Below are 15,436 nucleotides of genomic sequence, written 5' to 3'. Positions count from 1 at the left end.
ATGTATTGAAACATATATAAATATAATATATATATATATATATATATATATATAACTACTATACAACACCTTAAGGTGCTACGTATTAAACGAAGCGTGATACAGACCTCACATCCCACACCACACCATCCTCCCCCACCACACCAAGATGTTCAGTAATTTTTTAACTCGCGAACGAAAATATAGAGCGCTACCTTATTGGATAAGAGCCATAGGAAGGTGCGTAGTAAAATATTTACTCACGAGCCCTGTGCAGCCACCCTCTTGCATCTCGAGATGTTCAATAATATTTTTACTTCATTAAAGTATGAGTATTTATACCATAGGAAATTCTATCCAACCATTCCTTCCAGCATCAATCACTCCATTTTTTTGGGATCTATAGCACGGCAATCTCAATCGTGATTCTAGCAGAGGAAAGGACGACGCCCCCTTCACCGCGTGCTCGCCAGCGAGGGCTTGATGGCGGTGGCCACCGACGACGATGAAGATGTTGAAGAGATGCAGGGCTACCGGATCGGAAGGATTGGTAGTGCCTCATGCAAGGAAGACAGACTAGTCCAGATGGGATCTGCAGTTGGAACACGGTCTTCTCTGGTGCATTTGTGTTGTTCTTTGGTCTTTAGAGCAAATCTTTATTTTTTTTTGGCTGTATTTGATCTATTTTTAGTTCTTGAATTTTTAGCTCTCAATTCGTCAGCACTCCTGATGATATTTGGTTTGATAGCTAGGTTAGTAGGTTGTGCACTTCTGCAAACAATGCTGCAGTGTCCCTTCCTCCGGGGTGGGGAAGGTCACGATCGACCGCGCTCGGCGGGCGGCAGCGACGGACTGCAGGCCCGGCGAGCCTCTCAGGTCGCCGTTGATGGGGATGGAGGCCTTCGACACAGCTGCAGCATCCCCTTCGTCCATGTATGATGGCGCTAGATGTAGCTCCAATCGGTTCCTAGGCGTTGAGTTTCAAATTTGTACTGATGCAGTGATGCTTATTCCTGGAATTGCTGGATTTCTTCCGTGTGATTCATTACGTACGTGTGCCAGGTTCGGCCGGCCGGCACTGTTCCCGTCCTCGGGGAAGCTCATGGAGTCATGGTGTCGCAAGTCGCAACTGCGTGCAGTGGCCCATCGCCGTCGACCTTGAGACTAACATTTGGCCTTCACTGAACTTCGCGCCGTCGTCGATACCTCCTGCCAGGCTGCCTCATGGCAGCGACAAGCAAGACATCGGCAGGAGTCAAAATGCTAGCAGTAGCTGCCGTTTAGTTTTTTTTATGCATTATATAGATGGACCTACAGCTGCCCTGTAAATTTGTTACTACTAGTAGCACATTTATGTTGTCATAAAAATTTACTGTACCTTTTTTTTACTATATACCAGCAGCGATCTCGCTTGATGCACACATTTTCGTCTACGTCGTTGCCATGATTGCACGTGGTGAGCTCCGGCTAGGCCATGTCGAACAGCACGAATAACTCACTGGCAAGCGAGGATTGGTACTCACCACTACGACGCTAAAACTACGCAACCATCTTCCCTTTTTCTTTAAACGACGACGAAAAAAATGTTCACCCCCATTTTTTCCGGATCTGCCATCAGTTCGTGTGGATGGAATAATTCCTTTCTTTCCGTCACTTTAACTGCGATTCAATTCTCCCTGCGATCACATTTTTATCTGCTTCAAAACAAAAGTCATTTTTTAACTACACATGCCGAGTATTTTTATAACTACAAAATCATCTGGGGTTGGAACCGCTAGATCTGCACTTAGTTTTTTCAAATAACAGTCAAAATTTAACTATTTATTTCACACAGCACGAAAGATGTTTACAACCCATAAGTTATTTTTTACCTATTAAATCCGACGATCAAAACAATTCTCATGCACCACGATCAAAACAACTCTCATGCACCGTACAAGTTATTTTTTAACTATACACGTTCAAAAACTCTATTTTTATTATTAAATGAAAGTAAAATTATCAACCTCATGTCGATTAAGGCCCAGAGTAATATTTTAACTTATAACATGAGGCAGTAATTATTTTACTCAGCCTTCACAAGGAGTGGTGTACAGGCAAGGCAAATTAGAGGAGAGATGATCCAGTGATTTTTTCTACCTGCCGTACAATTTTTTTACTCATTAAGCGTTCACATGACCAGACGAGTAATTTTTTTAACTCGGGACAAATGGGATGGGAAAAGACTTTGCTGGCGGTGGTAGCAGTAAAAGCGGTCCAAGAGGATGCGGTATATGAGAAAAGCGAGGAATCCGGAGGCGAGCGCTGAGAGGCGCGCTACTTCCTTCGTAGCGCTACACACGCGCTGTGTAGCACCACCCCGCGCGTATATATATATATATATATATATATATATATATATATATATATATATATATATATATATATATATATATATATATATATATATATATATATATATATATATATATATATATATATATATATATATATATATATATATATATATATATATATATATATATATATATATATATATGCATAAACCATGCAGCAACAGGGCCATGCAAATAAAAAAAATGGCACCTCGATCTTTAGTCCCGGTTATTTCACCCAGGACTAAAGATAGCGATCTTCAGTCCCGGATTGTTTAAACCGGGATTAAAGGGGGTTACCAACTGGGACTAATAAGGGTTTCTCTACCAGTGTTTACTATTATATTGTTAATTTAATTACCCTAGAAACAATAGCATAGCTATTGGGACCATTTGGATAGGCTAATCCGGGACAGATGGGAACATAAAAGCCAAAAGGATACTTCGATGGAGATGCATGCATTGCACTGCAATTTGCAGTGATGGCAATTTGAGCCACATGTCTGTCTTATCTGATTGGATTAGAGGGAACCGAATCCGAATTCACTTCAGTTTCATAATTAACATGTGCCTTTAGCAAAGTATATACTATAGGATAGCAGCAAGCAACAAGTAGCAAAAAGGTCAGTGTCCGGGCATGCATGCTTGTTGCTTGTACGTGCCGTGTAGGCCAGATAAGATGATAAATGGAATAATTAATGGATGATTGGTTATTTCCTAGGATTTCTCCATAAGATTTTTTTCATGATGTTTACTCAATCAGGTTAGTTTCTGTTATATGTTTTATACATACAGATGTTGTCCTGCATGAGTGACTGACCAGTGATCATCACCACCTTAACAAAAGAAGAACAAAAGTTTGATATTTTTCTTTGAGAACTAAAGGAGTACATTCTCTTGTAAAACAGTCTAATAGTACAGTGACTACAGTAGAGAATATATCGTACAAACTAAATCTAACTTAATTACGAGAAAATCATTTTTGTTGGATGGGGGAGAATTGCTACTCTACTCTAATAAGTTATATAAATATGTAATTAGAAGAAAAAATGGTGTCCATTACGACTTCGTCATTCTCAAGATATGCAGGCTCATTTCTCAGAGGTACACATCGGGGTATAATGTATGTGCGTTTATGAGCGAGTGTATGTATATTATGAACGTCTACCCTTATACTATGTTTATAAAAAAAATGTCGAGTAAAAAAACGAAGGCAGTGTGGAATAATTTACCCATCGAAGACAGGATATAGTAAACTTAGGGTGTGTTTGAGGAGAAGGGGATTGAGGAGATTGGGAAGATACGCAAAATGAGGTGAGCCATTAGCTCATGATTAATTGAATATTAACTATTTTAAATTTCAAAAATGGATTAATATGATTTTTTAAAACAACTTTTCTATAGAAAATTTTTGCAAAAAACACACCGTTTAATAGTTTCAAAAGCGTGCGCGTGGAAAACTGAGACTCAATCTCCCCTATCTCCCCCGAAAGAACGATGCCTTAGACAGTTGAGGCATAGACCACCGTATGCTGGGGAATTTAACTATTTGCCATTATTAGATTCGGCAGTTATCCAAATACCCCTCTTAGGTTTGCACATATTATTTTGCCCTTCTTAAGAAATGTCTTCTTAACTATTTGCCACTTTTACCCACGTGGCATGCTAACATGGCAACGGAGGGTAGAAACCGGTGTGGGACCCACTAGTCAGCCTCTCCTCTCTCCTTCTCTCCCTCCGGTCCAGCGTGGCGCCATCATGATGGTGGAGGAGGTAGAGCAGCGGCGACGAATAAGGAGAAGCAGCGGCAGACGGGGCTCCTCGCGGTAGTGGTGGATGCAGAGCGGCGACGCCAGCGGAGGAGGAGGCGTAGCAGCGGCAGACAAGCTCCTCGTGGAGGCAGTGAAGGCGGAGTGGCGGCGTCGACGGAGGAGGCGTAGCAGCGGCACTGGCGGAGGAGGAGGCGTAGCGGCGGCGGACGAGCTCCTCGCAACGGCCGAGGAGGTATAGCGGTGGTGCCGGCAGAGGAAAAGGCATAGCGGTGGCGGACAGGCTCCTCGCGGTGGCGGCGCTGGCGGAGGAGGTATAGTGGCGGCGGATGGGCTCCTCGCAACGGTGGAGGAGGCAGAGCGGCGGCACCAGAGGAGGAGGCATAGCGGCAGTGGTGGGCGTGGTGCGGCTGACGGTGACCGAACTGGTGCGCTCCATCATGACGCTGTTGCTGGTCCGGTCGCTGGCGAGGATGAACCCCGGCGTCATCGAGGAGCCCGTCCGCCGTTGCTCCTCCTCATCCGTCACCGCTGCTCCATCATGGTGGCGCCACGCTAGACCGGAGGGAGAGAAGAAGGAGAGATGAGAGGCTGATTAGTGGGTTCCACACTGGTTTCTACCCTCCGTTGCCATGTTGGCATGCCACGTGGGCAAAAGTGGTAAATAGTTAAGAAGACATCTCTTAAGGGGGTAAAATATGAGCATACTAAGGGCCCCTTTGATTTGGAAGAAAAACATAGGAATTTTGAAATAGTTCAATCATATAGGAAAATTTCCTATGAAGCCTTTTGAAACAAAGGATTGAATCCTATCCAATCCTTTAAAATTCCTATGAAATGAATAATCCTATAGAGATTTTGTAGAAAATTTAGCAAGAGCTTCAACCTCTTGGTAATTTTTCATTGAATCTATCTCTCTCATCCAATTCCTATGTTTTTCCTACGATTCAATCAAACTATTATTCCTGTGTTTTTCCTACGTTTTGCAATCATCTGTTTTACACTTGTACTCCTATCAAAATACGTTTTTCCTATTACTACTTTTTCTCAATCCTGCGATTTAAAGGGACCTAAAAGAGATATTTGATAATTGGACTTAATCCTGCGATTTAAAGGGACCTAAAAGAGGTATTTGATAATTCTCAAATCTAAAAGCGGCAAATAGTTAAATTTACCCTGTATGCTCGCACCCGGCCGTATATGTCGCGTCCTCCTCTCCAAGGCAGCTACCACACCCACACGCGAAGCTTCCAGTCGCGGTCGGTCGGGGTCTCAATAATATCTGGCCGTGAAAGTGACAAATTAATTAGCAAGATCCAACAAGAATTCGAGATCGAGCTAGCTAGCAGCTGTAGCACGCGACGACGCGAGACCATCACCGGCAACTTGCGAATCCATCGATCTTGATCGATCAAATCGGTAACCTTTACCGCCTACGATGCACATCTGCACGTACGTGTGCACTGCGTGCGCGGCTGGCGCTCAGGGTTTACATTACCGCCGCGGTTACCGGTCCTACCGAGGTACGGTAATAGAAAAATCACAGTAACCTCCTTAAATTCAAATAAATTTAAAAATAATTTAAACTTTTGATAAATTTTTACACGGTATTGTACGGTTTTTCACGGTTACCGTGCTTACCACCAGGGCACGGTAACCCTGGCCCCCGACAGTTTAGAAAACCCTGACGGCTCTCCAGCGATCGTAAAAAACTCAATCCTACGTAAAGTACGTGTACATCTATCCCATGGCCTCGATCGCCCGAGCTCCTTTCTTTCTTTTTCTTCATACTTATACTTATATTATAGATTTTATCTCAATTTTATACGAAAACATTTTATATGGAATTTATTTTAAAATATTGGATAAATTTACTTAATATTATAATAATTAGAACTTAATTAATCATGCGTTAATTTTTTTTATTTTTTTAAACTAATTTTACTTTTATTTTCAGTAGAACCAAAGGCCATTCTTACGCAGGGATTATACGTACCTACTCTTCGGTCCTGTTTGGATAATAATCCTCCGGAATCTTGTTATTTAGGAGTATTAATCGTAGATTACTGACAAAACCCATTCTATAACCTCTAGGCTATTTTGCGAGACGAATCTAACGAGGTATATTAATCTATGATTTGCTACAGTGATGCTACAGTAATCATCCACTAATCATGGATTAATATACATCATTAAATTCGTCTCGCAAAATAGTTTAGGGGTTATAAAATCGGTTTTGTCGATAATCTACGTTTAATACTACTAAATAACAAGATTTTGGAGGGCTATTTGATAGCTTGAGTATCCAAACAAGACCTTCTCAGTGAGCGGCTGTGCCATTTGCCAGCATTCACCGGTGACCTGACCGCCATCGATCGCCATGCATGCCATCCGACATGCCAAACTAATATTGAAAAAAAAAACGAAAATATACGTCGATTACTTCTAGTACAGTATATATGCTGCTGCCTACGTGCAGTATCCACCTTTTCCAACTTGGATTCAGATTCAGACGCGTGCACTGCTGTGCTATGCCGTGCATGCATCCCACGACTATTCTTCTTGACGTGCTCCTCTAGCTTTCCCAATAATTAATGACGATAGTCACTGTTACCTCTATCTCAAAATATATCAATAGGATATAACCTAATACTTTATCTTCTTTATATTACATATGAAATAAGTCAAACTTATTTAAATTTAATTAAATTTACAGAAAAATATTATAGTACTTCTAACTGAAAACAAGCATATTATCAATATATATTAAATGTTAGATTTAATGAAAATAATTTGATATTGTTAATGTTGCTATTTTTCTATATTACAAAAGTTTGACTATAGAAAAATCAAAGCGACTTATAATACGAAACGGAGGAAGGATTACGAATCTGGATATGCGGCACATTTTTAGATTCGTACGTATTACTAAGCTATGCCAAATACGATACTATTTGGTTATATTTTAGGATAGAAATAGAACTCTCATAATTTATACTGTTAGTATATAAGTAATAATAGAAGAAATTAATTAACACAACACTACAACAGTAATCAGCAGCAAGATAGAACACAGCTAGCTCTAGTTTAAGTGTAACTAGGCAACAAGCTATTCATTTGCTACTTGCAGTAGCGGACTGAACGAATCAATTGAATATATCTTGTGAGCTTACTTCAAACAGTTCAGCACATGCTTATAATTAATAAATCCATGCATATATAGGTTGACTGCCCAAGACCAAAACGTGCATCATATCTATATATATGCGACTTCTCTACGAGAGAATATTTTCAAACATGCATATATAGTTGAAGTCCATGCTTGCATGGAAATGCACCAATTAAATTGAATCAAACCTCGAATATATCCATCGATCCATGAGACCGTGACCACATCTTGACTAGTATATATATATCCTCGTATCATCGAGCTCATGTCTCACCGATTCGTGACAGTTTTAGATTCGACATGAAAATGAAATCGACCAATGGAATACTAGTACTTTAAGACTTTGAAGTGAGCTAGGCAGTAGTTTGTTTGGGCTGGATGGTTGAATAATGGAATTCAAAGTTCTACAGTGCACATGAAAGATTACCACTCACAACTGTTTTATCTATTTATTTATTTTTTTTGTCATCCTATCCAATGATATATCCAATGATAGTTGAAGTGGCAGCTTATCGGACTAGAAAGCTGGGGATCAACTAAACAACAGAGAATCACGTGAAAGGGACTTATAAATTCAATGAAAGCAAAGTGTTAAAGTTTGTTGTGTTTATTTATCGATCTTTGGTAAAGCTAATGAGATCACGTTTTACAATTTTATAATTAATGACACGGTCATATATACATTAACCGTACCGATCTAGGATAATTCAGACATGGCTCAGCTTATCTGAATTCTGGTTATTAATAAGCAAAATAAATAAGCATGCATGTACCAGACAACGATTTTTCTTCTGTTACAGGTTTGCGAGTTTTACACCATAATAGGATCAATTTATCATTGACACTGTACCAAGGTTTACATCATTATCACTATCAGTTATCTGTGATTCTCAGTTACGTATACTTGCAAGACTTGACTTCATGCATGCTGAATCGAAGTTATCAAGTTGACCTAACCTAATTGTTTGAGATCATTAATTATATAGATTATAACTGTAATATAGTGAGCACATGGATGGTCTGCTAGGATCAATAATTGGTTAGCTAGTAGATGGTTCCATGGATGTCATTGCAAACGTCAATGCATATAGGTCAAGCTAACATAGGACCAACAGTTATGCTTCACTTGTCAAAAGAGATATTTTCTTTTCCTTTCTTCTTTTCTTCTTTTTCCATGCGTGTGAAAGAGATTTTCAAAGAGAAGGGGATCTATATGTCTGTCTAAACAGAATTTACCTCTTTATGAGACCGGCCAGCTGGGTTGCTTTAGTACCCTACAGTTTGTTAAATGTTAATCACTATCTTTTCTCCCTGTTTAAATTGCATACATGCATGGTATATCATATAACTTTTCTTGAAAGCTAGCAACTTAATTGCTTGATAGATTGCTAGATATGCATGAGTCAGTCAACTACTCAACCACATGGGTCCTGTTTCTAGATGATCTAGTAACGGTTGTCATGCATATGCAACAGGATAATGGCACTGTCAATAACAAATACTAACAGTACAAAGAATGTGATAGATGATCGGTATGTGCATGCAGCTGCTAATGCAGGAGAAAGTCAAAACGGATGATGATTAGTTCATGCCATCCAAAACTAGAGGAATTTTGAAGGATTTAATTCCTGAGGAAAAAAAACTCATGTTGTCCTTTGGAACAAAGAAATAACTCCCTCAAAGTCTTCAAAATTCCTATGTTTACTTTTCCGACAGAAAAGACTCATATATTTTTCCCATGTGCCATCCAAACGTTAGTTTTGAAACTTTTTTTGTCTTTAATTCCTATCGAATCCAACGGCCATGACACTTTGTTCCCATATTATTATTCTGTTCATGTATTTACAATCCAACCAGAGTCGTCTTCAAGTCCTGTTGTTTTTCTCTCTGAACAATAACTTTGTCATAGCTATGCAAATGGCGGATTCACCTCCCGGACAGCACTAGCGGCTACCCGGCTTTGCGTGTTCGGCCACTGGATTCACTGTGGTAATTAAAGTCCACCAATTCACCGTCTTTCCCGGACAAAATTAGCAGGTTAAAATTAATTAGATCTTGGTGTAAACGGCGAGGATTGGGCGTTAGCCATCGGTAATCTGTTGTGGCTTGCTTGTTTGCCTTCAAAATGGACGTGGACCACTCCAAGTCTCCAACCATCGGAATCAATGGAATCTCCTAGATTAATGACAAAATCGTATATATTTTTTCAGCATAAACTGGATCATGACTTGATGATTAGCAAACTGAGCATATACACATAGGTTTAGTGGCAGTGTGGCACGGCTTTAATTAGACTTATCCAGGTTTTCTGAAAGTCACAGTTGAATAACTTATGAAAAATAACTTCGTCATGACGTTCTTCCCAAGCATGTTTCTAGATTCCTTTGCTCTACTGGTCAAACCCAAATTAAACTTATCTGAAAATAGTTTTGGTCAAGCCAAATAGTAGTAGTCAGTGAGCACATCAGCATGGGGACGACGACAGATGAGTTATGCTGATGCACGTGTACAATCTGGACATTTCAATATTATCTATCTTGGTGACAGTAGCATAAATTAGTCAATGCGTTTGATCAATCAAACAATTAATCAATTAAGGTCATGGGATTGACAGTGATCCTGTGCTGGAAATTAGTTTAAGAGCGAGGATTATATATATTTAAGCTATCTACAGGCTGATTATATTTGCCGTGAGCAATCATAATAAGTAATTAATTTAATGGTCAATGAAATGATCCACCTGAAGGCTGAACTCCTCTTTGCTTGGAACGTCATGTGTCCTTGTCGGTTCTAGGCTGCTTCTGGCTGGGCGTTAATTAATTTGCTTCTGGAGGAAACCCAAGAGTTAATCAACAAGTCAAAGATCTCTTTCCGGGCTTTGTTCTATTAATCCCAATATAAAAGCGATTGGATAGAATTAAGAGAGGATAGGTGTGGAATAACTTCATTTCAAATCTACCTCAATCCCGGTTTAACTGAACAAGACCTCAAATAAAGACATACATACATGATGGATGATAATGATGTAGCAGCCATTCAGCCCAAATGGCAAACATCCACTACATCTGGTAAGTACTCTTTCATATATAGCATTTCCAGCAAAAAAAAAAGAACACACTATAAAAATATATTTAATTATATATTTAATAAAACTAATTTAGTGTTATAAATATTGTTATATTTTTCTATAAACATAGTCAGATAAAACCAAAATAATTTACAATATGAAACGGACGGAGTAGTCGGTAGTGTAGGCTGCCCTTCTAGGCCTTTTTCAGCTGGCTTGTGTGTTGCTGGATGGGCTTTCACGTGGGCCGTCATGCTCAGCACGTGGGCCAGCCCACACATCTGACTCACCTAGTCCTTTCAAGAGCAATAGTTTTGCATCCACATGGTTATCAAGGAAATGAATGGGACACTTTATGCATACATTATTTTGTTGTATGATACGTGAATTTATGCTCCGTCCATCCTTAAATATATTTGATGCCGTTAATTTTTTTAAATATGTTTGACCTTTCGTCTTATTCAAAAAATTTAAGTAATTATTAATTCATTTCCTATCATTTGATTCATTGTTAAATATGCTTTTATGTATACATATAGTTTTACATATTTCACAAAAGTTTTTTAATAATATGAATGGTCAAACATGTTTAAAAAAGTCAACGGCATCAAATATTTAGAGACGGGGGGAATACATTAGTCAAGGTGCAGTTCTGAACTAAAACATGCATCAGTTTCTCGTGGGGACAACATAAAAGTAGTTTAATTAATTGCTGCTAAAGACCGGTTTAATTCTTGAGAAACATGTGGAGTTCATTGAGCACGTCCACATCTTTGTAGATAGGCACACAAGGATGCGTAAAATTAAAGAGAACACCGGTAAGAGGTGATCTTACTAGCAAGGAGCATGCTAAAAAGAGATAAATGGGAAGAAAATGAGGTTAGTTTCATATTTATTTTATTGAATAAAGTTGTGCTAGCTACCATGTGTTCAAATTTCATCCCAAAGTTATTTTAGATACGAACACCATGTTCTTAAATTTGAATCTATTTTGTACACTTGAAATTGTTAATATATTACCTTTGAGTAAAATACATGGTAGCCGGGCGGTCCTTAAATTTGGACCAGATTCATGAATTTGTAAAATACAACACATCTACATCTCTAGTCTTGGTTTAATGTATACCACTCAAAGTCCAAAGTGCATATGACATAGCTCACGCGCCGATATGGTTATCCACGGTTACGAGAATTATGTCCTTAGGCCTACACTATAGTATTCCCCAAAACTGACTCCAACCACCCCCAACTCAACAAATATATATGTATTTCTCAGCATCTAGAAAATTCATAGTATATAAGTCATGCGCTAAAAGTATATTTGATAGTTCTAAGAGTCACACGAGGGACCTAAATGTAATGTTCTTGCTACGGTTGACGACCACGTCAAGGATTAAAATTCCAGAACGAAATTTCGGAACACCCCCCCCCCCCTCCCATAATATTTTTTCAGCTGATATTTTTATTTTTTTTGTGAATTTTGGCAATATTTTGTTCAAATTTTTGAAAATTTCGAACCAAAATTTTGGTATATCAGCCCCCTCACATATAAACGTCCAAACCAAAAGATTAAACCCTGGGCAATATACTTTGACCACGGTAGATGTGTATTTATAAGTTCATAGACCTGTACCGGCCATGTATTTTACCCACGAGCTTTTAAATACTTGCATCATCTTTACTATTATAAAAATTAAAGTTGTTTTTTCAGTATTTTGATACGTCATCCATATATGAGTTGGTTTTAAAATCGTTCGCTTTTGAAAATACATATCCGTATTTGAGTCGGGGGGTTTTAATTTTGTCCGCTTTTGGAATGACAGAAGGAGTCGTATAAGAAATCCATTAAAGAAAACTCGCATGTTAATATGGGATAATCGAACTCCCTAATTATAGCTCATGATTTTCTAGACTCACAGTGAATTTCACCTTTACTAAACCATATAACAATAATAAGATTAAAATAGCTTTCATCCGTTGTAACGCACGGGTATTTTTTCTAGTCTAGTAATAATTTAACGGGAATGCTAGGGGATGAGATACCGTTTCCCAACATGATGCCCCTCCTCCACAAACGCGATTCTCACCCATGCGACGCGCCCGAAGCCATCAGCGCGCGCCCGTCCCCTGCCTCCGTCGTCCCCATCCCCTACCGCCGCAGCGCCCGTCCCCCGCCGCCGCCATCCCCATCCCCCACCGCCGCCACCGCCGCGCCCGCACCCACCGCCACCGCCGCCGTCGCCGTCCCTTGCCGCCGCGCCCGTCCCCTGCCATCGCCGCCGCGCCCGCACCCACCACCGCCGCCGCCGTCGCCGTCCCTCGCTGCCGCCGCCGCGCCCGTCCCCTACTGTCGCCGTCGCCGTTGCCGTCCTAGTCTACAGGGGACGGCTGCAGGTGGCCGGCCGCGCGTCGGGATGCTCCTCTCCCAACGGGATGCACAGTTATATCTACTAGGAATCATCTGATACCTGGTAAGTATCATCCGATATCTCTTAAGTATCGCGCGATACATAGCAGAAATCGTCTGATACCTGACATGATACTTCGCGAGTATCACGCGATACGTGGTAGAAATCGTCTGATACCTGACAGGTATCACATGATACCTCGCGAGTATCACGCGATACGTGGTAGAAATCGCATGATACTTGATAAGTATCACATGATACTTTGCAAGTATCACCTGAAACGTTTGTAGAATCGTCTGATACCTGATAAGCATCACACCTGATACCTACTCGGGATCATCTCGTTCGAAAACGGGATTCCGTTATATAGCAGCCCCCATAATTTAAGAGGCAAGGTTTTGCGCTTACCAAGGTCAACGTGCTAAGAGCAGGTACAATAGCAGGCTATTAGCCAGCTATAAACATATTTTAATAAGATAAAGATGAGAGAGAAAAGTAGCGGGCTACATATCTGTAGCCAACTGTAGCACGGACTCCAAGACGCATTGTGTGTATGACAGGTGGGACCATATATTAATAGTATAGTAAGCAATTATTATATGAATTGACTATTAGATTGGTTATAAATGATTTGGAGCTAGCAGTGGGCTATACTATTAAACTTGCTCTAAACTATGCTGATTAGACTGAACAAACCTAAATTTAACCAGATGTTATGGATTTCGACCGAAGTTCTTTTTTTTTTTAGATAATTCGACCTAAGTTCTTAAAAAAAAAACCATGTAAGCGTCGCTGAAGAAAGTACTAATAGATGATCCTTCACTTTATGAAGCTTATAACTTGTTTAACATGTTGAACCTAATAAAGCGTCATCGAAAGTGAAGGATGATTGTTAAACTTGCCTGGAAAACGTGGTTGGATCTAGACGAAAATCTGTCCGTAAAGCAGCCCGAAATCCTTGTTAGTATCCAAATCAAAGAGAGCGCATGTGTTGTCATGGAGAAAAGGACACATGCCAGGATGAACCTTCTTCTAGAGTATGACATTAAATTGCTGAAAATTCAGTGATTCGGGTGGACTGCTCTTATTCAGTCAGCTTGGGGACAGAGGTCAGAGGGGTTAGTGCTTTGATTGTAGCAGGTTTAATTACTTACTCCTTCCCGGTTAATAATACATACTAGTGCCACATCACTTGACCAGATTGTCACATGTCGTGGAGTTAGTGTTAGTTCTCAAAACAAAAAATAAAAATAAAAAAAGAAACAAGAGTGCACTGCTGTTGTTAGTGTGCAGTTGCACTTTGTTAATTACCTGGACAATGGCTTCAGCTGGTTCTCATTGAAACCTAGTCAGAGATGTAGATACATCAAACATGGCTGTACTTTTTCTCCACTGATTGATCATGTAGGTTTTTTTCACTGAGCATGATAAATTGAGATATAAATTAGTAATTGGAATCCAAGAAGAAATATGATTGTAATTCCTACCTTCTGGTCTCACTCACTGATCAAGTAATTGGGAGCTAGGTCGGCCTGCCAGCTACTACTGTTTGTTTTCAGGGATGTAAAACTGCATGCATACCATATGTTGTAGATCTTTCTCCCCATGTTTTGATGTAAGCATCATTTGTTGCACTTTATATCAGAGGATGGAGGAATCCACATCTGCATATCGTTTACAAGTCAGTAAATTGCTTGCAGCATGGGGAACCTGAAGTGATGTGATTCCCTGCCTAAACTAGATGGGACGACGAGGGACTTAAAGTGGACCTATTCCTTTATTGGGTCTTACAGCGATGGGCCGGGCAGGCTATCCAAGACTTGTTGGGCCTAGTGGAATCAACGACCAGACTTTCAGCTCTTCCGAACAGGAGAAATTTGGAGGATTTTCGTACGGAATAAGTTCACATTAGGTCCCTTAATTTGTTCTGAAATTTATCTCTGAACCGAATACTAGGTATAGACCGTCCCCCAACTCACAGCAGTGTCAATTTTAGTCCCTCGGAAGTATAATGACCGGTTTCAGCTGACATGGCGGTTGAGTCAAGCGTGCGACCCACATGTCAGAACAACATAGTCTAAATAAAAAATAAAAATTGGTGGACCCCACCTGTAAGCGACACATAATCTCCTTCCTCTCTCTTCTCTCAACCTTTTCTCGACAGCATAGGCCGGAGCAGAGCGTCAGCGCTATGACGCGTGAAGCCATGGGGCGTAAGCGGCGGCATGAAGGAGCACGGCGGCCATTGGCGGAGCAGTTGCATCTCCTACGGCCGCGTGCCTCATTCCCCTTCTTTCCTCTCTGTCCCCAGAGGCAGGCGGCGATTGGCGAGATGAGCTGGGTGGCAGCGACGACTGGCTAGAGAGGGCGATGGGTGGCAAGAGAGGAGCTAGCGGCGGCGGCAAGAGAGGAGCTGGGCGCGGGAGAGAGCAGTCATTTGGAAAGACGTTGTCGTCTTCTCCGGCGTCGCTTTCTTCAACATCTTCTTCGGCTGGCTACTAAAAAACACTATCGGCGCCTGTGCGATGGCGGGAGAGAGAAGCAGTCGTCTGTCCTCCACGCAGCCGCCAGCCTTGCCGCAAGCATCGGTCCTCCTTCACACTGCCACCAGGCACCAGCCTTTCCATGGGACCTTTGCCATCGCCTCCCTCCATTGTGACAGGAGAGAG

General features: G+C 40.7%; 1 long non-coding RNA gene across 1 annotated transcript; it reads left to right on the top strand.

The window, feature by feature from the left end:
- Positions 1 to 346: 346 nt before the first annotated feature.
- Positions 347 to 1,398, top strand: LOC107281026 (uncharacterized). The gene is made up of 2 exons (XR_001545907.3): positions 347 to 912; positions 1,042 to 1,398. It is a non-coding gene; the product is annotated as an uncharacterized lncRNA (long non-coding RNA).
- Positions 1,399 to 15,436: the final 14,038 nt, after the last annotated feature.

This window comes from Oryza sativa, chromosome 5, assembly GCF_034140825.1.
Source record: "Oryza sativa Japonica Group chromosome 5, ASM3414082v1".
Lineage (NCBI taxonomy): Eukaryota > Viridiplantae > Streptophyta > Magnoliopsida > Poales > Poaceae > Oryza > Oryza sativa.
This window is presented reverse-complemented; position numbering and strand designations above follow the sequence as displayed.